This window comes from Malaclemys terrapin, chromosome 24 (genome assembly GCF_027887155.1).
Source record: "Malaclemys terrapin pileata isolate rMalTer1 chromosome 24, rMalTer1.hap1, whole genome shotgun sequence".
Lineage (NCBI taxonomy): Eukaryota > Metazoa > Chordata > Testudines > Emydidae > Malaclemys > Malaclemys terrapin.
Genome location: NC_071528.1, coordinates 7,985,960 through 8,007,472, shown reverse-complemented (window position 1 = coordinate 8,007,472; position 21,513 = coordinate 7,985,960). Strand labels below are relative to the sequence as shown.

Sequence of the window (21,513 nt, the reverse complement as noted above, 5' to 3'; positions counted from 1 at the left end):
CAAGCTAACAGCACCAATAGGGAGAAATAGATCCCATTAATAAAAAAAAAATTGTGGTCAGTTTCATTAATCTCAGGTATTCCTTGTCATGGAGGTGATGAAATGTGTTTGGTGCAGTAACTTGATGTCACTCTAACTACACCTCCAAAGTTATATTGAGTGTCACTAGGGAGAACAAAGGCCCAGTCTGGAAGTGATATCGAACGACTGATGGCTTTGACAGTGTGGCTGGAAGGGGACATGGCTTATTGCCGCGGCCTAATGGGGGCTTTGAACAAGGACAAATGTGCAGGCGAATACAATGGAGAGAAAGGGCCCTTGGCTGAGGCTAAACAGGCAATGAATGGCTCAGGTGGACAGTAAGGTTGGTATGTTTAATAACACTCTGGACCCTGTACTGTGCAGCATCCCGCATGTAACAACACACAGAGATGGCTGTAGTGCCTTGCGCACATTTAAATTCAGCTTGCTGGTTGACTTCCCTCTCATCTGCAAATACCTCCATTTTCCCTGTTATACAAAGCTGGCTTCCTTCCTCTGCGTCCTTTGATCAGTTCTCAGGAAAGGATTTCAGCAACACCAACACCCCTTACCGCAGCGCCCTTTGGGATAATCAGACCAAAGCCTGACTCTGATCTCCCAATGTATATTGGGAGCGGCTCCGTTTCCACCAGTGTGTACAATCAGAGTGAGTTGACAGGCCCCAAGGCCTGGTACTTATGGCATGCTATGGTACTTATACAGTCTCAGTTACCAGAATTTCTGCGCACCTCACAATTGTTAATGGATTTATCCTCAACACCCAGCAGGTAGGACATCCCCATTTCATAGATGGGGAACTGAGGGCCAAAGAAACAACGTGATTTGCCCAAGGTCCAGCAGGGAATTGAACCTAGGCCTCCCAAACCCCTGGCTAGTTCCCCAACCACTAGGCTTTCCTTCCTCCCCTTATCAGCCTGTTGATTTTGAATTCAGATGACCTGGTTCCCCTGGGGTTTTTTGTGCATTACTTTTTCCCCATGAGTCCCTGATTCATGGATATCATCTTGTCTTCCTCAGCTGGCCAAAGCATAGATAGCGATGCATGTGGACGGTCTCCTGGGGCAACTTGAGAGGACGCTGGGTTGTTAAAAATCCAAGACTCTGCAGGAGGCCAGATCTAAAGCCCACGAGATCCAATGGACAGGCTCTGGCTGAGACCCTTGGACACGGCAGCTGATCCAGCCGCGTGCATCCTTAATCATAGTTCTGGCCTGAAGCGCACTGAATTAAGGAAGGCGTCTCAGCTCTGAATGGTGCAAAGAGAACTGTTTTAAGGCAACAGAATGGGAACGCCACCCCAGAGGTAGCGAGGCTGACTTACACAGCGTCGCTGGAGACGGTGATTTATAAAGCACAGGACAGAGGGTAATGTGCAAACATATGGGAATCATTTATGGATTATATTGATGGGTCTGGGATTAATGTATGAAAATATGTCACCCTGCTATATTTTGTTGGAAGGCTTGCAGGACTGTGAACATTTCTTGCTAAAGTATGCATTCTGCTGCCAAGTTATGGATGTATGTTTCTGTCATCTTGTTGCAGGGGCTGTGGGACTGACTGGTGTGGTTGTGATGTGTTGTGTAATTAGGGCTTAGTCAAGAACTGGGCTGTGAACGTGTTTGCAGAGACATGAAGAGTGTGTGTGTGAGTGTGTGTGCATACACACCACTGCCCTCTCCTGGAGGAATCAGAATTGCCCAGCTGTGTGTCAGAGGTACTCATACCCCCAGAGGGTACGCAGAGGTCTTCCAAGGGGTACATCAACTCATCTAGATATTTCCCTATTTTACAACAGGCTACACAAAAAGCACTAATGAAGTCAGTACAAATGAAAATTTCATACAGACGACTTGCTGATGCTGCTCTGTATACTGTACATGGAAACACAAGGACAATATTTATATTCCAATTGATTTTTTTGTTTATAATTATATGGTAAAAATAAAGAAGTCGGCAATTTTTCAGTAATGGTGTGCGGTGACACGTCTGTATTTCTATATCTGATTTTGTAAGCAAGTAGTTTTTAAGTGAAGTGAAACTTGGGGGGTACACAAGAGAAATCAGACTCCCAAAAGGGGTACAATAGTCTGGAAAGGTTGAGAGCCACTGTCCTATACTATTGAGAGAGATCCCTGGCTTCCCTTTAGCTCAAATGCACTGCTTCCTTGAAGCAGGAAGATCTGGGTCCTATCCCTACTGAGGCTATGAAGTTTTGAGTGGGGATGGTATGCAGCGTAGCAGTCCTGTGTTTAGTGTTAAACCTTTAATATAGGCTGGTGGTCACAATCTCATGCTGCTGCAGAATTAAATGTAAGAATTTAATGTAAGAAAAGAAATCCCAGATTGAAACCTGGCAATAAAACCCCGTGGGGGGGTGGGGGTGGGGGGAAGAGGAGAAACATTCATGGGCAGCTGGTCTGTCATATGCTTTCTGTCCTAGGACCTTGTTTGCACTTGCACTTGGACCTTAAAACACTTTAGAAATATCAGAGGATTAAACCTCTAACTACTGGACCAGTACGTCTCAACATTTTCCATACCTGCACCCTCTCCCCTCTTCCATACTGGGACTCCCCCCCGAATCACCCTCCAAATCTACCTGGGATATAACTCGGACCAATCTGAGAAGGGCAGGGTGGTTGTGACCCTCCCAGGTTCAGAACCCCTCCACTAAACATCTCAGCCTCCTTCCTTAAACAGACAGAAACCAAACCCAGGAGTTATTTGACCATGCCGGTCACTGGGAGGCCCGGGCTGGTTTTCGTATGGCGGAAGGGACTATGTGACCACTGCCCTCTAGTGGATTGAATCAGATCTGTGCAGAAGCTTGTGCTGCCCTCTATGGGAGGAGGCCTATGAAGAGGACCGAATCCAAAATCCAAATACAACTAAGAGCCAAGGCAGCTTCTCCTACCTCCTCAAAGGCTGGGATTTTGGAGGCAAAAGGTGCTAAACTCTGTTCCCCACACTGTGACTGTGGTGTAGACAGGGCCTTTGCTGCACGCCTTTTCAGAGAGGGCTCAACAAAGCCATCTGAAGGAGGAACGGGATAGGCCGAATACATCCACAGGACCAAGATTTCCAAGGCAAGGAGCCGTTGCCTCTTTCAGCACCTGCGAGGCTCTGGGGGAACCAGGATGTGAAATACCTGCAGCACGCTCAGTGAAACTGCAGATAGGGGATTTGTGAGCCAAAGGACTGGGACCGTTATCATGGGTCTTTTCCATGCAGCAGCACAGAAGATGGACAAAACCAAAGCTTGGTCACTGTTCGGCGTCCACGGAGAAAGAGGCACTGAGCAGAATGAGACCCTCCTGACATGCCTTCTGGGTGCTCGCAATGAGCTACTGTTATTACTGCAAAGGTACATAGAGCTTTTCTCATACGGAGGCGAGGTCTGCCTGCTGACAAATAGAGTAGAGGTGGCTGGATGGGTAATGGGGCGGGGATCCTTTCACCTCTCAGACAGGGATTTACAGCCAGTGCAGGGGTAACCCTAAGTCTTTCCCACCTGAAGCTGTTCAGTGTGAAATGGGTTTGGTGGATCTCAGATCAGCTCTTAGTGGACAGATGTGATGTTATTGACATGAACTGTAACCATATAGATCATTGTGGCAACCAAGTTCCTGTAGTGGCACCAAATCTTGTATAAAGGGGGTCAAATAAGGTGTCTAAGACAAGGTCATGGTTTGTTGGTTACGATTATGCTGTCTGTATGCATGGGTCATTTTTGTATTTAAAGTTATAAGTATTGGTTCTATACGGTCTGTATTTCAAACTTGTGCTATGCTCCTGGATTACACCCCAGACAAGTTGGTGTCAGCTCTGCCGAGCCTGCTTGATGGCCCATTAAGGACCATCAGCTATACGGTTGACCCTTTGAGAGGTGGCAGATACACCTTGTGACTCAGCAAGACACGCAGGGACATGCCTATAGACAAGACTCTGAGGTTTTTCCATGCCATGTGATGGACAGCTCGTCCTTGGGACAAAGAAAGCAGAGACCTCATGGCAAGAGATTATAACAAGCTGCTGCATCTCCTCCATCCTGTATTCAATCCTGCTTCTTACCTCTGGAGTGACTTTGTTACAAACGGAAGCTCTACACAAAGGACTGAGGAGCCATCCCAGCTGGGGATGTTCCAGAGACTTGAGTTGAACCTGCAGTTTATTCCATCACTGCTACAAGCCTGAACCAAGAACTTTGCCATTGCTGTATGTAATTGATTCCATTTAACCAATTCTAGCTCTCACCTCTATTTTTTTCCTTTTATGAATAAACCTTTAGATTTTAGATCCTAAAGGATTGGCAACAGCGTGATTTGTGGGTAAGATCTGATTTGTATATTGACCTAGGTCTGGGGCTTGATCCTTTGGGATCAAGAGAACCTTTTTTCTTTTACTGGGGCACTGGTTTTCATAACCATTCATCCCCATAATGAGTGACTCTGGTGGTGATATTAGCAAACTGGAGTGCCTAAGGGAATTGCTTGTGTGACTTGTGGTTAGCCAGTGGGGTGAGACCAAAGTCCTCTCCGTCTGGCTGGTTTGGTTTGCCTTAGAGGTGGAAAAACCCCAGCCTTGGGCTGTAACTGCCCTGTTTTAAGCAATTTGTCCTGAATTGGCACTCTCAGTTGGGTCCAACCAGAACCAGCATCGTTACAACAGGTGTCATATCCCAAAAAGCCATTAGCGGGGCAATACAAATGGCCCTTTCTTGGCGGTCTCAGTGGAGTGGCCAGGCGCAGATTCCCTGCGCTCTAGCCCCCAGTGATTTCCATGTGAAGGGTTGTGGCATGTTAGTGAGGTGCATTTGTGCCAAAGGGCTCATTTCCCGGATGGTGTCTCCTCCGTGGATGAACTTTGCTCTCCAGGCAGGGCACATCAGTTTCTTCATTTGATTTTGTTTTTCTCCATACCAGGCAGTTATGCAACCATATCGGGCTGGTTCTCAGAACTCTGTGCCCCTTCAGAGCTGCAGAGTTTCTTCTCTTCTTTCCTTTCCTGTCTTTGCGACAAGGAAATAGGTCACATTTCAAAGAAACCTAGAGGCGGGGGTTTGTGAATGTCAGTCAGCACAGGGGATGGGACGTGGCTCTCTCGCTCTCTTCTGAAGCCATCACGTTGCTTTTACGCCCAGGAACATTGTTCGCTTTCTTTCTGCGTATTTGATGTAAAGAAATCCAGCCGAGACCCTCGCCCCATCTGCAAAGCCAGGTAAGCTACGGTACGTGGTCCCTTCTCTTATATCTTTCTACATGTCCTCAGAGCACCGAGGGCCTGTTAAGTATCACTGCAAATGCACTGAGCCTCATTCACCGCTGCATGGCTCCAGTTTCACCCTGTTGATTTCAGGAGCGGTGCAGCAGAACAAAACTGGAGGAAGGTTAGAGTGTTTCAGGCCCCCTGGAGTTTTCTTTTAAAACAGAGGGAAGTTAGACAGCTTGGGGTAGTGATTAAAATGGCCTGACATCCTTTTACCCAGTGGCTCTCAAACTTTTCCATACCAGGACTCACCCCCAGAGCCTTTCCTCCGATCTAACTGGGATCTAGCCAGAACCCCTGGTCCCAGTTAGCAACACGGGAAGGAGAGCATGGCTGAGATTCCCAGACCCCTGTTCACAAACACCTTTAAATAAAGAGGGGGCCTTCGTAGGCTCTCCACCTACAAATATCGACATCAACTATACTCCACAAGACAGGCTGTTGGCAAATTTTCATCTATTTCCCTAAATTTCTTTGTCATCTTGTCTCTTCTTGCTCTGCACTTGTCTAGTGAAGACAGGCAACATTGCAAAATCCCATCAATTTGAGCTTGGTTATGGGAAAAAATGGAACAAAGGAAATTTGAGGTTAAGTTTCCAGAAATCTTTCTTAACAGTCAGATTTGTTAGACCATGGAATAAGCTCCCAAGGGAAGCAGTGGGAACCCCATCAACGTGGGTCAGTTATAAGTAGATCAGGACAAAGAGCTGGAGAAAAGATCACAGGGAATGTTCCTATGTTGGCAGGGGGATGGGATTAGGTGATCTAAGCGGATTTTTGTCAACCGTGTCTGATTTCTGTATTTTTTCCATTCATTATCCTTTCTCCACTGGTGTTGAGGAGTGGCAAAGCTTCCTGTATGCCATGCTGATATTCCTGTAAAATGCTTTGGCACCACAATTGAGGAATACACAATTTCATAAACAAATAGGCATGAAGCCACAATTGCATTAAGTGATAACTTGTAACGTGGATGGGCGGTTTTATAACTTTTTATAAAGGTTCTTTTCCACCATAATGAGGAGACAAAACATGACAAGGTCACTCCTGTCCTTGGGCACCTGTCTTTCAACCAACCAATGCCCTGGGCACATTTGTCCTTCAATTGGCCAATGCCTGGGAAATGAAGGAGTGGGCAGAGGGTTTTCTGGGGAGAACGTTAACCCTTGGTTACCTATCTCTGCTGCAGCCTCTGTGAAGCAGTAAAACAGGGCTGGGATCTGTTACGAGCAGATGTCCCACTGGGAAGTCAGCCTGTAAACATGACGTGGGTGGGACATGGGTTAAGGGCCATGTCACGTTTTGCACTGGGTCCCGGGTACGTCAGGCAGCACCGAAGTGGCAAAGGCTTGGGAAGATTGACTTGGCTCAAGAATGGCAATAAATATCTTAGCAAGGATGGGTCTTGACTAACACAAACCTTGGCCCCATGGGGCCAACAGCACAGGAAGCAAAGAGGTCAGGGACTGGCCAGGCCATTGGGACTGAACCATTTTTCACCCCTACTGATGGCCTTGTAGGTCAGAGTTGAACCATTTTAACGGGGGGGGGAGGAGGGAGGAGAAAGAGAGAGAAGCTTGTATTTGCTGATGTCCATCTAGGTGAAGACCTATATATGCGTTACAAGACACTGGTCTCAGGGCCACTGAGATGTGGCTTTCTAGACAGAATGTGGGGAATCAATATGAAATAACTTGAAATTCTACATATGTTGTAGAGCACCTGCTTTTCTATGAACCGTTGTTAATCCCAGTTACCATAACGAAGTATTAGACAGACTGCAACATACGGACTGTCAGCATTATGACTTCTGCTGCAGACTATATCATTTGTCTGGGATCGTTCCCTCTGCCTCCCCGTGGTTAATCTGTATTTTTAAATTTAGTTCATCCTGACTAATTATTATCAATGATTTCATTTCTATTGCAATACCACTCCCAGGCCCTGATCGAGGCCCCATTTGCGAGGCACCTTACATCCCTGGAAGGAAACGTTGGTCCCTGACCCAAAGAGATTGGTCCCTGACCCAAAGAGATTCCTAGTATTAGACTAGAAACAAGTACAGTTGAACCTCAGAGTTATGAACACAACGGGAATGGAGGCCTTTCAGAACTCTGAATTGTTCGTAACTGAACAAAAACGTATGGTTGTTCTTCAAAAAGTTTACGGTTGAACGCTGACTTAATTCAGCTTTGAAACATTACTACGTGGACGAAAAATGCCGCTTTCCCTTTATTTTGTTAGTAGTTTACATTCACACAGTACTGTACTGTATTTGCTTTTTTTGATCTCTGCTGCTGTCTAACTGTGCACTTCCGGTTCCAAATGAGGTGTGTGGTTGACCGGTCAGTTCGTAACTCTGGTGTTCATAACTCTGAGGTTCTACTGTAGCAGCCGGTATGGGGGCAGGGGAGGGGAGAACGAGGTTCATGTCACTTATTCATTAACTGCAGCGGGAGAAAAGAAGGAATGCTAGATGCTCTCCTGGAAAGGACAGGTCCTAAAGAAGAAGGATGGGATGGTGGTTAGAACATCAGCCTAGGTTTTGGGAGACCAGGGTCCAATTCCCTGCTCTACTCCAAACTTCCTGTGTGACCTTATATCAGACACTTGGTGCCTCGGCTCTCCTCTGAAAAAGGTGGAGAACAGCCCTGCTTTACCTCAGGGGGTGCTGTGAAAATAAACATATTAAAGATCGTGGGGGGCTTGGATACTGCAGTGATGGGGGCCAGCTAAGTCCCTAAGATAAATCTGCATTGTCTAATAAGACTGATCTTTCAATGCCTTTCATCTCACACACTGTACTGGGATTGCTACATCTACCAATGAAATGCAGCCCGCTCTGGGGTGAAACAGCAACCGTTCTTAACAGAGAACAAAAGTCAGCAAGTGAATGATGCCACGTGAAACTGCAGGGAGAGGCCGAAAAAATGTTCTTATCCAAGTGGATATTTTGCCACATAAACAGGGGTGTTTAACCACCGTGTATGTAAGAATCATCATGGAGCTTTGATGACCACACAGGATGGCCCAGGCTATGCGCCTTTTCTGAAAGTCCGCACCCCTAGAATCCCATGGCTTCACTGCTGATCCAAAGGGAACAGGGCCCTCACGTCCCTTAAAAATCTCCCAGTCCAGGGGGACGTAGCTTTGAGGTCTGACCACCATCACAGCCCACGCCCTCACTCTGTGCATGGGCCAACGAGATGCAACAGAAGCCCCCTCAATGTTAGGTCCTCGAAGCTCCCCGCCGTTTTTAATGTGTTGCCTCCAGTTAGCTGCTGGTGTGGAACTGGGTCGTAATCGGCTGTCATCTCTGGGCAGTACGACAACTCAGACAGGCTGGTTATTTGTCTGTCAGACCATCGACTATCACAAAGCATTTTACTATTTCAAAGTAGCCCCGAGATCAAGTAGGTAAGGTTGCTGCGATGACAGTTCTGCTGTGGCATTGTCGGCTGCTTGGGCATGGAGGGCTCCTCCTTGCTAGGGTATGGTTTGCAGCACAGGAGGTAGGATCTATGGGGGGGGATCTGAGATTCCTCTGGGATACCCCATCCCAGACCATAGTTAGCCCCTCCCGCTGCTTGCGAAGCTGTGGCTACACGCTGGTGCGATGAGAGCTAGGACCAGTAGGTCTCCTTGAGCTGCGAATCACTCCCCCAGCTCGGTGTGTAGACATACCCTGGGTATGTGCAGAACATGCAGCAAGAGGACTGCAGGACGGACTGGCAATGGGAATTTAGTCCGTGAGCAGCTGTGTCTATGAATGCCCAACGCGGACAGGAAAGCATCCCAATTCAAGGCAGCACGTAAGATTGGCTTCCTGGGGCATAAGCACCATGAAACTTAAGCACATGCTTAATGGTTTCCCTGAATCAGGGCTAAAAATGTTTCTCAGCCTTTGCCATGCAGCAGATGTTAAGGGCTGGATATTTCAAAATTCAGCATCCAAGCCACTTCCACAAACAATGCAAAAAATTACAAGTGCATTTGCACACTCAGAATGGACCCTTTCACACAAGAAACAGCAACTAGCGGACACCGACATCCGTTTTCACTGAGTCACCTGCTTTGCACAAATGCATGCTGGTCTCGTGCAAACATCCGCTTGCACTTCAGTGCCCATAACGTTTTACAAGTGCAGCAGAGCTGATGAAGTTTGAACCTTTTCCCCCTGGGGTCTTAATGCCACCCTTTAAAAAAGGGGAGAGCCCACGAACGTGTCTTTTAAGCACGTGCGTTAATGTGAGTTTTACCCACATCTTTGGAGATTAACAAGACAGGAAAAAAATCTTCTGCTGAGAAAACGGTGTTAGTGGCATGCTCTCCTCCAGGCTAATGATCTGGATGTGGGGAGTCAGCCCCGAGGAGCTACTGACCGGGCTCCCAGCCTGCATTTAAAGATCACTCGCTACGGGTGTGAATATTAGTCAGTTCTTGCACTGGCTGCCGATTAAGCTGTGCATCAACTATAAATTAAGCGTATGACTTAAGGGTCTTCAAGGAGCAGCACCGGTCGGCTCAACTGATCTGTTTTTGCTGGTCATCCCAGATGATGATTAGTTCTGCGCTGGCTTGCGATTTCATTTGCCCCGATTAGAACCTTAACCAAAATCAAAGCTTTTAGGTCTTTCCTCTGTGCACTACCCTGCCCCCACTGCTCTGTAACCAGCCTCAGTATTTCAAAGCAGACTAAGCACAGGAAGTTTGATTCTTATTTATATGAAGGCCCCTTGGTGTAAATGAAAGTCAGGCCCTACATTCGCTGCTGTCTTGAATTGTTCTTCATCTGGCATCACTGTTTGCAAACCCAGCCCACTAATGTTAGGCAACTAGCGTAGGATTTTTCAAGGGATCCGAAGGAACCAGCTCCCTCCCATTTAATTTCAGTAGGATTGAGTGCCTAACTCCCATAGGCTTTTTGAACATCCCATCCTTCCACATTTCGGCACCTAAATCCATGGCCTGATTTTCAAGGGTGCTGAGCATTCCCAGATAGACCCGGTTGGGCTTTTTTCAAACACAGTGAGTTTGGGGTCGACAAACGCCAATGAGTTGAATTGGAAACTTTGCGGAAAAGGGCCAGTTTTGACTAATTTTACGGCTAGAAAAAAAAAAGTAGAAAAAACTTTCCAAATGGTCAAAACAGAACATTTCAACATTTATAAACAAACATGTCCAGAGTTCCGTTTTAAAATGACTTTGCCTTTCAAAATTAAAAATTAGACTAACAATTTAAAAAATAAAAACTGTCAAAATTGAAATGACTTCTGTTTGCCAGAAGCTGGGAATGGGCGACGGGAGATGAATCACTTGATGATTCCCTGTTCTGTTCATTCCCTCTGGGGCACCTGGCATTGGCCACTGTCAGAAGACAGGACACTGGGCTAGATGGACATTTGGTTGACCCAGTATGGCCGCTCTTATGTTCTTAGGGGTAGCTGTAGCCATGTCAGTCCCAGGATATTAGACAGACAAGGTGCTTGAAGCAATATCTTTTATTAAACCAGCTTCTGTTGGTGAGACATTACCTTACCCACCTGTGTCTCTCAATCTGAAATGAAACATTTCAATTGACCTGAACATTCCCCCCCCTGATATTTTTGAGATTTGGCCTTTTTGTCCCAATTCAGGCTGGGAAAGTTTTTTGATATATTGAACATTTTCACAGGACAGGAAAACCATTTTTCATCCAGTTCTACTCACAACTCCCACATAGGCCGGGATGTCAAATGAGCTGAAGGGAATTAGGGGCCTATTGACTTTCAGTGGGATTCAGATGCCTAATTTCCTTACAGTACCTCAACAATGTGGGGAGGAGGGATAGCTCAGTGGTTTGAGCATTGGCCTACTAAACCCAGAGTTGTGAATTCAATCCTTGAGGGGGCCACTTGGGGATGTGGGGCAAAATCAGCACTTGGTCCTGCTAGTGAAGGCAGGGGGCTGGAGTCAATGACCTTTCAAGGTCCCTTCCAGTTCTAGGAGAGGGGATCTCTCCATACATTTAAAACTATCACAGTAGAGAGTCTTAGAGCCTGGGTTTCATAGTCCAGTCGCCAGCCCAAAATCAGGAATGTCTACACCATTATTTTTAACCCTGGAGTGCAAGCCCGAGTCAGTTGACCCGGGCTGTGAGACTCCCCACGGCAAGGTTTTCTTTGTAGCATAGACATACCCTTAGGTCCTTGGAAAATCTTCCTGTACATGCCTAAATGTGTACTTCTCCGGGGGGAGGCCTATCGTTCAAGTATCAGAGCAGGTGCAGGAGAGTTCTTTGGGTTTATAACTGATCAGGGTCACGTTCACCAGTACGCCTGGCTGCTTTACCGTGCTCTGCTGACACAAAGGAGCCATGGGCCCGGAGAATTGACCAGCTGAAGTGGATTTATAACTGCCGGGGCAGTGCAAAGCAGCTGGAGTGCAGGGGGGCTGGGACAATTTGCAGTGGGGGTGCTGAGAGCCATCGAACCAAACTGTAAACCCTGCATATGATGGAAACCACTTCAAGCCAGGAGGTACGGCAGCACCCCCAGTTCCAGCACCTCTGCGGGACTGCACTGGTGAATCTGGTCCTGCATCTTTATTCAACTTTTCTCGAGTTCCACAAGTGCATGAATAATACATGAATGAACAGGCACAAAATCAGTTTGGACGTTCAGTTACTGTCCTCCAGGAAAATGCATGGTTGGCTGGCGCTGGCTAAAAATCTTCCCTTGGATTTTTTTTAAAGATTTAATGCTCCTAGGCCAAATTCCACATGGGAATCTGATGGTCAAACATTACTTCGGTGATAGCTCATTTCAGGTTTGATATTGCTCCCATCAAAGGGCACGGCAAAATCCCCAGTGGCGTCAATGGAAAGCGGAGCCTGGTTAAACTGCCTTTGGTCGCAGGACCATACGACTTATTTTTCAAGAGCCGGCAGGAAGTGGCACATCTGCACTCTGGAGCAGAAACATTCAAACAAGCGCCGCCCACTTCACTGCAGTTGTGAACCCAGAATTTGTACGTTTGACCCTGGCCTTACAAGATTCTGGGCATTTCTTGCAAGGGGCTGAGCCCCCACCGACTTCCCCTGATCCTGCGGGAGTGCCACAGCTGGGCCTGCACATGCTACTCTGCCCACAGCCCAAGACGATCCAGAATCTCACTCCTGGGCCATGCAGCAGCAGGAGGCGGAGCAGGGGCCGTGCTTGCAGAGATGAGAAAGATAGCGGCAGGGGCACTGGAACAATTTCTATAGGGGGGGGGAGGGAGCGGGCTGAAAGCCATTGAACAAAACTGGAAACCACTTCAAGCCAGGAGGTGCGGCAGCACCCCCGGTTCCAGCACCTATGGAGCAGGTAACAGATTGTTGCTGGCAGCAACACACAGAGCTTTGAAAATGAGAGGCTTGTGTAACCCAGGCCTGCCGGATGTGGTGCTTTGTCCCCCTCTAGTGGCACCTAGAGCAGTAGCGCTGCACCTTTCCAGACTCCCGTACCCTTTTCAGGAGTCTGATGGGTCTTGCATGCCTCCACGTCTCACCTCACTTTAAAAACGACTTGCTTACAAAATCAGACGCAAAAATACACAAATGTCTCAGCACGCTCGTACTGAGAAATTGCTGACTCTCATCTCCCCTATCATTATAAAATAAATCAGCTGGAATAGAAATATTGTACTTACGTTTTAGTGTATTGTATACAGAGCGGTATAAACAAGTCACTGTCTGGATGAAATTTTTGTTTGCACGGACTTCGCTAGTGCTTTTTGTGTAGCCTGTTGTAAAACTAAGCAAATACCTAGATGAGTTGACGTACTGCCTGGAAGCCCTCTGCCTACCCCCGGGCGTACGTGTACCTCAGCTGAGAACCACTGAGCTAGAGATTAATGAGTCTGCTACGGCTTTGGCTAAGAGTTACCTGGCGTTTAGCTCATGCAGTAGAGACTAATGCACTAAGCTTCATAGGCCCCAGGTTCAAGCCCACCTGCCGCTGACTGGGGTCTGTCAGTGTTAGACATGGGCACTGACACCCGTGGGCAGCAGGGTTCAAATCCTTTACCAGGCAGTGCAATGCTGAAGGGACAGTTGCACTGTGGGATTGTTGTTGGAGGACTGCTTATCCTGGTACTTCTACGTCCACATTGGCACTCTGCTGGTAGAGGGTTGTACGTCGCTCGGGAGTAGGGGAATAGCTGTGTGAGCAGGACACAGAATTAAGTGCGGATGCATGCAAGGCTATGCCAACTGTAACACTACTTAGCGTAGACCAGACCTACACCCCTGGTCCTGCAATTGCTAGGATGTGGGTGGACCGCAGCTACGATGTTAACCTGGAGCTCAAGGGAAGCGGGGAGGGTTTACAGGCTTAGTAGAATTAGTTACAGGGTTAGTTTAGCAGGGGTAATTATGTATAAACAGTCCAGACCGGATGCAAGTAGGAGCAGCACCTTAGGGCAACGCCTGTCTTTTCTACCCCAGTACATTATTAATTATTATGATTATTAGTCTCTCTTGCTATATAAATAAAAGCACCTTTTATCCTGAAGGACCCCAAAGTGCTTTGGAGATTGAGAAATCACTTCACCTGCCTCTAAGGTAGTACACAGCCACATGACAGACATGTCAGGCAGCAAGTAAAGAAAAATACTGAGTGAATGTTTCTGAAATACAAATTTCCCGTTGTATCGGGTAAAATCGACCGTGAATTTGTCTGTCAATGGGAAAGGACCCCTGGCTCTCAAAGGCCCCTCTTCTCTAGCTCCTTCCAGGGCTCTCCAGCCGGGAGTGCTGAAATATAGTGAGATTTCACAAAGAGGCGGAGAGGAATTTTAACACTTCCCTTGACACACACTGAAAAATCCTTCAAATCGCAAGGGTTAAAACCAAAGCAGGACATTGCCCCTGCAGCGAGACTTGGCAGGGCTGCTTGCAGAATTCCACAAGGCCCAGTCGGGAGATGGATTCTACGGGATGTGCTGGATTCTTCCAGGGGCTCCTGGAATGATCCCAATTCAGACAGCATTCGGGGTAAGCAAACCTCTGCAGGACGCATAGTAAAACCACTGAGCCTGCAGATTCCTGGGGCTATATTATCCATTAGCCGCAAGTATCTGGACAGTTGCTGGGCATTAGTGAAAATGTTAACGAATGTCGACTTTTCAGGAGGATTAGCACCAAGGATTATTCAGCCAAAAATGTACCATCCCAAAGTGCTTAGAAATCTTTTGCGTGTGGCCAAATCATTGTGGAGGAAGAATGAGATGACAAAGAGCAGGAGAGGGGAGATGAACAGCTCACCAGGTGGGATACGGGGATGGTGCCCATCACCTATAGGGCATGGGTTCAAATCCCGCACTGGTCCAGAATGAATGTCTGGTGGCATGTGTGAAATGAATGTGGTGGGTCTTGATCTGATTCTACCCTCCCTGAAAGGTTTTGGCCTCTGTTAGACAGCAGGTGAGAGACTAGATGATCGTTGGGGTCCCATGAGACCGTAAAATTGATGAATGAATACGTTTATTTGGACTTTCCAAATGTTTTTGACAAAGTCCTTCAAGAGGCCATTAAGGCAACGTCTTGTAAGAGACTATCCAGACTGGTTCATCCACCCCTGCTTCGCATGACGCCAGTTGTGTCAATTTTAAAAAGACAAAGACAGATTCATCACATTCTCCCTGCCTTTCTGTTACTCCGTCAACCGCCTCCTCTCCCTCCCGTCGTTCTGCTTAAAGCGCCTCCGACGGCACGTTTCACCAACAGACCAGACTGGAGCCTCTTAGAGGTCACTAGGGCAAATGGAAAACCGAGAAGAATTTCTCATTTCAACATTGTGACACTTCACAGTGAAAGTCATTACACCCCCCTCCCCCCCAGATGTTTGTGTGGAAAAAGCTGACATGCTGAACATTTCATGTGTATAAATGCACATATATGGCCTGTTCCTTATCTGGAGAGATTGTGATCACACACAGAAAGCACGAAAGCAAAGGTGAGATGAGGGTGACCAGATCACAAGTGTAAAAAATCAGGACAGGGGGTGGAGGTGCCAATATAAAAAAAGCCCCCCAAAATCAGGACATCTGGTCACCCTAGGTGAGATGCCAGCATGGCCATATGATCATTATTAATTATTTAAAGCATGCTTTGGCATTGGACAAAGGTGCCAGCCTACTTGAACCCTGAGTTGGTGGGTGGAGCCTACCAAAATGACAACTGGCCCACCGCCCCTCAAATCAGGGAGGGGGCACAGAGTCCAAAAAGCAACAGATTATGGAGGACAAAGAACGTCAAAATAGGCATGGGGGTGCAGGTCACGGGATCAAGACAAGCAATGCAGAGGGGGGACACCGGGCAGAGAACAGGTCCAATGGACACGGCCCAGAGGAACTCTAGCCAGTCTTTCGTCCATTCATGTGCCCGGGCAAAGGCCCCATGGTCAGAGAGAACCGCATCTTCCCCACCCTCCCCCATCCAGCTTCCTCCTTCTGGACTGAGGGGTGCCAGAGACGGCTGGGGATTTTCAGACGTGCGCAATGCTGTATGCAGCTCTTGCTGAAGTCAGTGGGAGTTTTAACCTTGACTTCACTGGGCGCCGAGTGAAGCCAATGCTGAGTGCTTTTGAGAATCCTACCCTGAAGTCCTCAGTCTATGCACAAAACAGCCACCAACCGGGTTGCAGCAGGGCAAACTTCCACATGCCCTCCAACCAACACACTTCACTGTGACCTGGAAGGATTCCCTCAAAGAGCAAGTTCATCCCCTTAGTCAATTCAGTTCTTGGACTCTCTTCTGGGTGTGTGTTGGGGGGTGCCAACTAGATTGTTGTGTCAACCTAATCGTTGTGATGAGGATGCTAGTTCGCTATGAATCAGACCGAGGCAACAAACGCATTTCCCCTACGGGCTACCAAACAGCTGTCAGCCTGGAACAGCCAATCACGTCTCATCAGGACTGGTTTCAATCCAGTGATCTGGAGGTGAAAGGCTCTGTGGCAAAAACCCAGTTCCTTGAGCAATAATGTTCCCCCAGGAGAGTTTGTTTTCACGGGTTATTACCAGATGATCCAAGGAGCAGCCTGCACATTGATGAGATAACTGGACGTTGCTGGGCACTGCAGAAGGGTGTGGCTGGAGATGACAGAGGTCTGAGGGTTTTCTGGGGAGAACATTAACCCTTGGCTGCTGATTTTAGCTGCAGCCTCTGTGCGGCCATAGAAGGGGCTGGGACCGGTTATGAGCAGATGTCCCACTGGGAAGTTAGCCTCTAAACATGCGGTGCTAACGGCCCCGGTGAGTTTGCCTAGGGTGCCAAGTATGCGAGACAGCAAGGCCATGGGGAAGGCTTAGGAAGATTGACTCGGCTTCAGAACGGCAATAAATATGAGGGATAGCTCACTGGTTTGAGCATTGGCCTGCTAAACCCAGGGTTGGGAGTTCAATCCTTGAGGGGGCCACTTGGGGATCTGGGGCAAAATCAGTACTTGGTCCTGCTAGTGAAGGCAGGGGGCTGGACTTGATGACCTTTCAAGGTCCCTTCCAGTTCTAGGAGATGGGATATCTCCATTAATTAAATTATTAAAAATATCTTAGCAAAGAAGGGCTTGGAGTAACTCAAACCAGACACCCGGGACCAGCAGCACAGAGAACGCAAAGGCTAAGGACTGACCAGGCCATTGAGACTGAACTCAGTTTTTTCCGCTAGTGATGGGCTTGTAGGTCAGGGCTGAGCCACCTTCCAGGAAAGGGAGGAGCTCGTTCTTCAGGGCAGTCAGTTCAAGCCCTTTAACAGCCAGCAGAAAAGACGACAGCATTCCAACCCATGGAAGCAGAACATTTCTCCATGGAACCTTTTCCAGAGTTTTCTACAGAGCATTCGCTGAGCCTGACATTACACTCAGGCCAAGATTAGAAATCCGGAGAATCATTTTCCCCAAGTGGAACTCACAGAATTGCAGAAATTAGATATGGGAAAGTCCTATTAGCTCATCCCATCCATTACCTGCCAATGTGGGATTATTCCCTACAGTATGTTTTCTAGTCCAGTTTCAAATGACTCAAGTAATAGGACTTCCACCACTTCCCTCAGGGAGATGGTTCCATGCTCAAATGGAAATGTTTCCTGATAACCAGCCTACATTTTCCTTTCCTTAATACCAGGCCATTCCTACTAATAATATCCCCTTGGAACAGGTTAACAAACTGCCTCCTCTCTCTCCTTAGTGATCAAGCTCTTCAGACACTTGGAGTTGGCTATCACATTTTCCCCCCAGTCATGCTTGGCCAACACACCATGTGCATAGTCAGTTCATGAGAATTATACTCATAAATCAGTCCCGCCAGCCTTTCGGCAGTTTTAATGCTCCTCTCTGAATTTTTGCAAGTTTGTTGACATTTTTCTGATACTGAGATGCCAACTGAAATAAATCACAGCAAGATCAGGATGCCTGGCTCCCTCGTTTGCCAGGGGCAGCTGCATCGGGGGCCAGGTGTCCACTTCTTTTTAAAACAGCAACTTTTTAAAGCTTTATTCCATACAAAGCAGACTTCTCTTTGTTTGAGAACGGATGAATGCACCCCAGGCTCTACTGGCTTTTGCCCCGGCTGGCAATGGCTTCCATTCCAGGCACTCAACCATCTGTATTCATAAAAGTGAACAGCACCACTGCTTAGTGACAAACAAGCTATCTAAAAAGGGTATTGTCACGCCTGGATCTGCTGGCCCCACTAGACTGCCCTTTCAAATGAGATACAAAAGCCTTGTGACTCGTGATCTCTTGGCAGATGTTGCAAGAGTAGAGATGTTAACTGTGATGTCCTGGCCAAATTCCAACTTGGGTAATTATGTTTGCCTTCTCTAAATCCCCTCCTGCAGTTTTAACTGGAGAATGTATTCTTCTCTTCCCCAGACGCTTGTGTAAGGTCACAGCAGCGGAACGGCTGGGACGTCCCATCTCCGAGGGACATCCCAGCCGTTCTGCTCCACTAACTTTACGTTGCAGAGGTGGGTGAATGAGCCATATAAACAACTTGGGAAGTGCTCTGGGACCTTTCCTGACGAAAGATGCTATCTGCATGTCACATAATTATGATCACCAAAAAATGGACTTCTCCATCCAGCGGCTACACGCATTCGGATCGCCCTACGAGCAGAAAGGACCTGGGCCAGAAGTAGGTGTCCTAAAATGAGCTGCTCCTGGAAGTCAAACTGGTGAAATTGAGAGGACTAGCACACAAGCCTATTGTCTCACTAGTAAGGCATAGACCTCATGCTACCCTTTGCACAATGGTGGATTTCAGCCCGACCGAGCTGTGCTAGGGGCTGCACAAACAGATAGTCCTCGTCTCTGTGCACGTCTGAGTCAGTCTACTGCACTCTGTTTGGCAGCAGAATCTTGACAAACGCTGTGAATGGATTTAGAGGTGGAATATGAAACTGAACATCAGTGGAAAGTGATGCATTTGGAGAAGAAATCCAAGCTAAGTAGCTCTTAAATGGCAGTGACGCATAGGTGCTGGAACGAGGGGTGCTGCCGCACCCCCTGGCTTGAACTGGTTTCCATCAGATACAGGGTTTACAGTTTGGTTCAATGGCTCTCAGCACCCCCACTATACAAATTGTTCCAGCGCCCCTGCAGGGAAGTAGAGCAGTTAATGCAGTGAAGGACAGAGGAGGAACTCCAGTGTACTGACAAACCCAACTTTACATGTCCCAGGGGGACAGAAGGCTAGTAGATCGGTGGCTTCTATCGCACAGGGACACAAGACAGAAATACAAGGATATTGTGCGATCACCGAGTAAAGCTCTGCTCAGACTGCATTTGGGATGAAGTCTCCAACCCTGCCTATCTGAATTGAGGACAGATACAGGTAACCAAAGGGAATTCACCATAAGGTGATTAGCAAGATAACTAGAACGGAGGAGTTTGCTGACTTGGTGGTACGGTGGCATGGACTGACAAACAGATTGAGGTGATGATTAAGAAGTGACGTGATGAAAATACTGAAGCCAGCTCAGGGTTCTCATTCACGCTGGTCAAAAGTTTTCCGACAACAGTTTTCAGATGGAAAATGCTGACTCAGTGGAACTGAAACATTCTGCGCGACCGTGTCGATTCCGGTGAAACTTTCAATGGAAACTGTCAATGGACTTTCAATGGAAGTGGCAGGTAGACTGGCCAGCAGCCTGATTTCCTGCTAGCCCACCTGCCCACTGGCCAACCAGCCAGCAGGTGGGCAGGGTCCCAGACTCCGTGGGCGGCCAGCTTCCCAGCCCACTTACCAGCCTGGAGTTTTTCAAGATATTTCCATTCTGTGAAAAAAAAATTCATTTCCAGCTTTTCAGTCCAACTTGGAACAATTTTTTTTTCTGGAACTGCATAATTTTCCACTGTTCTCGCACAGCTCTAGTTATCATACGTTTTAAGCTTGATGATCTATTGGCCTTTGCTGAACTGACTAGAATTAGAAAACTTAGGGTTAAGGAGGCATCATTTTGCCGAGTGATTGGTGAAGACGTGGGTGATGCGAGCCAAGGTAGAGCCGAGTATCGCTCACGTATTTAAGCACAACGCGGGATGATATATAATGCAATTAACAAAAGGGGCATTAGTATTATTTTTTCTTATTTGCACTGCAGGACAACTTGAGATCAGAGTCCCACGGTGAGAGGCAGAGTGTGCTAGTAGCTGGGCCGGCAGACTAGGCATCAGGGACCCATGAGTCAATTGGCAGCTCTGCCACTGACCACCTGTGACCTCCTTGGCGAGTCCCTCGGCCTTCTCTGTTTTGACTGTAAGCTCTTCAGGGCAGGGACCGCTCCCTGCTGTGTGTTTGTACAGCACCTAGCACCTGGATCTTGGTTGGAGCCTCTAGGTCAGGGGTGGGCAAACTTTTTGGCCTGAGGGCCACATTGGGTTTCGTAAATTGTATGGAGGGCTGGTTAGGGAAGGGGGTCGTGGCCCGGCCCCCACCTCCTGACCCATCCAATCCCCTCTGTTCCCTGACGGCCCCTCTGGGACCCCTGACCATCCACACACCCCCACTCCCTGTCCCCTGACCGCCCCCGGACTCCCGCCACCCCATCCAACCCCTCCTCTCATTCCTGATGCTCCCCCCCCCAGGACCCCTGCCCCATCCAACCACCCTTCTTCCTGTCCCCTGACTGCCCCCGGAACCCCTGCCCCAACTGCCCCCCATCTAACCCCCCTCCTTCCTGACTGCCTCCCCAGAACCCCTGCCCCCATTCAACCTCCTGTTCCCCCCCCCAACCCCTATCCACACCCTCACCCCCTGACCACTACCCTGAACTCCCCTGCCCTCTATCCAACCCCCCCTGCTCCCTGCCCCCTTACCGCGCTGCCTGGAGCACCGGTGGCTGGCGGGGAGCCGGGCCACGCCACTGCCACCACCATGCAGCACAGACCGGGTCAGGCCGGGCTCTGCAGCTGCGCTGCCCCAGGAGCTCACAGCCCCGCCGCCCAGAGCATTGCGCCGGCAGCAGGGTGAGCTGAGGCTGAGGGGGGAGGGAAGACAGCAGGGGAGGGGCTGGGGGCTAGCCTCCTGGGCCAGGAGCTCAGGGGCCGGGCAGGATGGTCCCGCCGGCTGGATATGGTTCGTGGGCCATAGTTTGCCCACCTCTGATCTAGGAGCTACAATACAAACAGTAAAAAGATGAGCTAAACTATAAGATTAAACATCAAAGCCAAGCTATCCGGGGGGAGGGATAGCTCAGTGGTTTGAGCACTGGCCTACTAAACCCAGGGTTGTGAGTTCAATCCTTGAGGGGGCCACTTGGGGATCTGGGGCAAAATCAGTACTTGCTAATTAAAATTAAAACAAGAAAAACATAATCCAAACGTGCAGAGGATTAGGTCTCTGGTGGGGTCATTTTGTGGTTGGAAACAAGTATTTCTGACAGTTGCTTAAGCACGAGGCATATAGTGTGGGTGAGAGGCCGAGGTGCAAAGTGTCTCCCTGTAAGACGGCTGCCTCTGCAGCACGCAGTGATGCTTTCAGTCATGCATGAGAAGGTGCTTGTTAAATGCACGGTCACAACAACTGCGGCCAGTGCCGGAGATGAAAGATAGTTCTCATTTCTCTCATTCTCCTACATGGCCCCCATTACCAGGGTACCCGAGTGCCTTGTGGTGCTGCTGTGAGTAAGAAGCACAGTTCATAGAATCATAGAAGATTAGGGTTGGAAGAGACCTCAGGGGG

General features: G+C 48.3%; 1 protein-coding gene across 2 annotated transcripts in view; it reads left to right on the top strand.

Annotated features, from left to right (window-relative positions):
• The first annotated feature begins 5,035 nt into the window (after nucleotides 1-5,035).
• The window catches only part of LOC128828749 (tyrosine-protein kinase ZAP-70), a 46,580-nt gene continuing 30,102 nt past the window's right edge, over nucleotides 5,036-21,513 (top strand). Inside the window, exon 1 of one of the 2 annotated variants that reach the window (XM_054013674.1) lies at nucleotides 5,036-5,262. The gene's annotated coding sequence lies outside the window, so the exon portion shown is untranslated. Of the gene's footprint in view, nucleotides 5,273-21,513 lie in introns of both variants that reach the window. The other variant, XM_054013675.1, reaches the window with a different exon arrangement.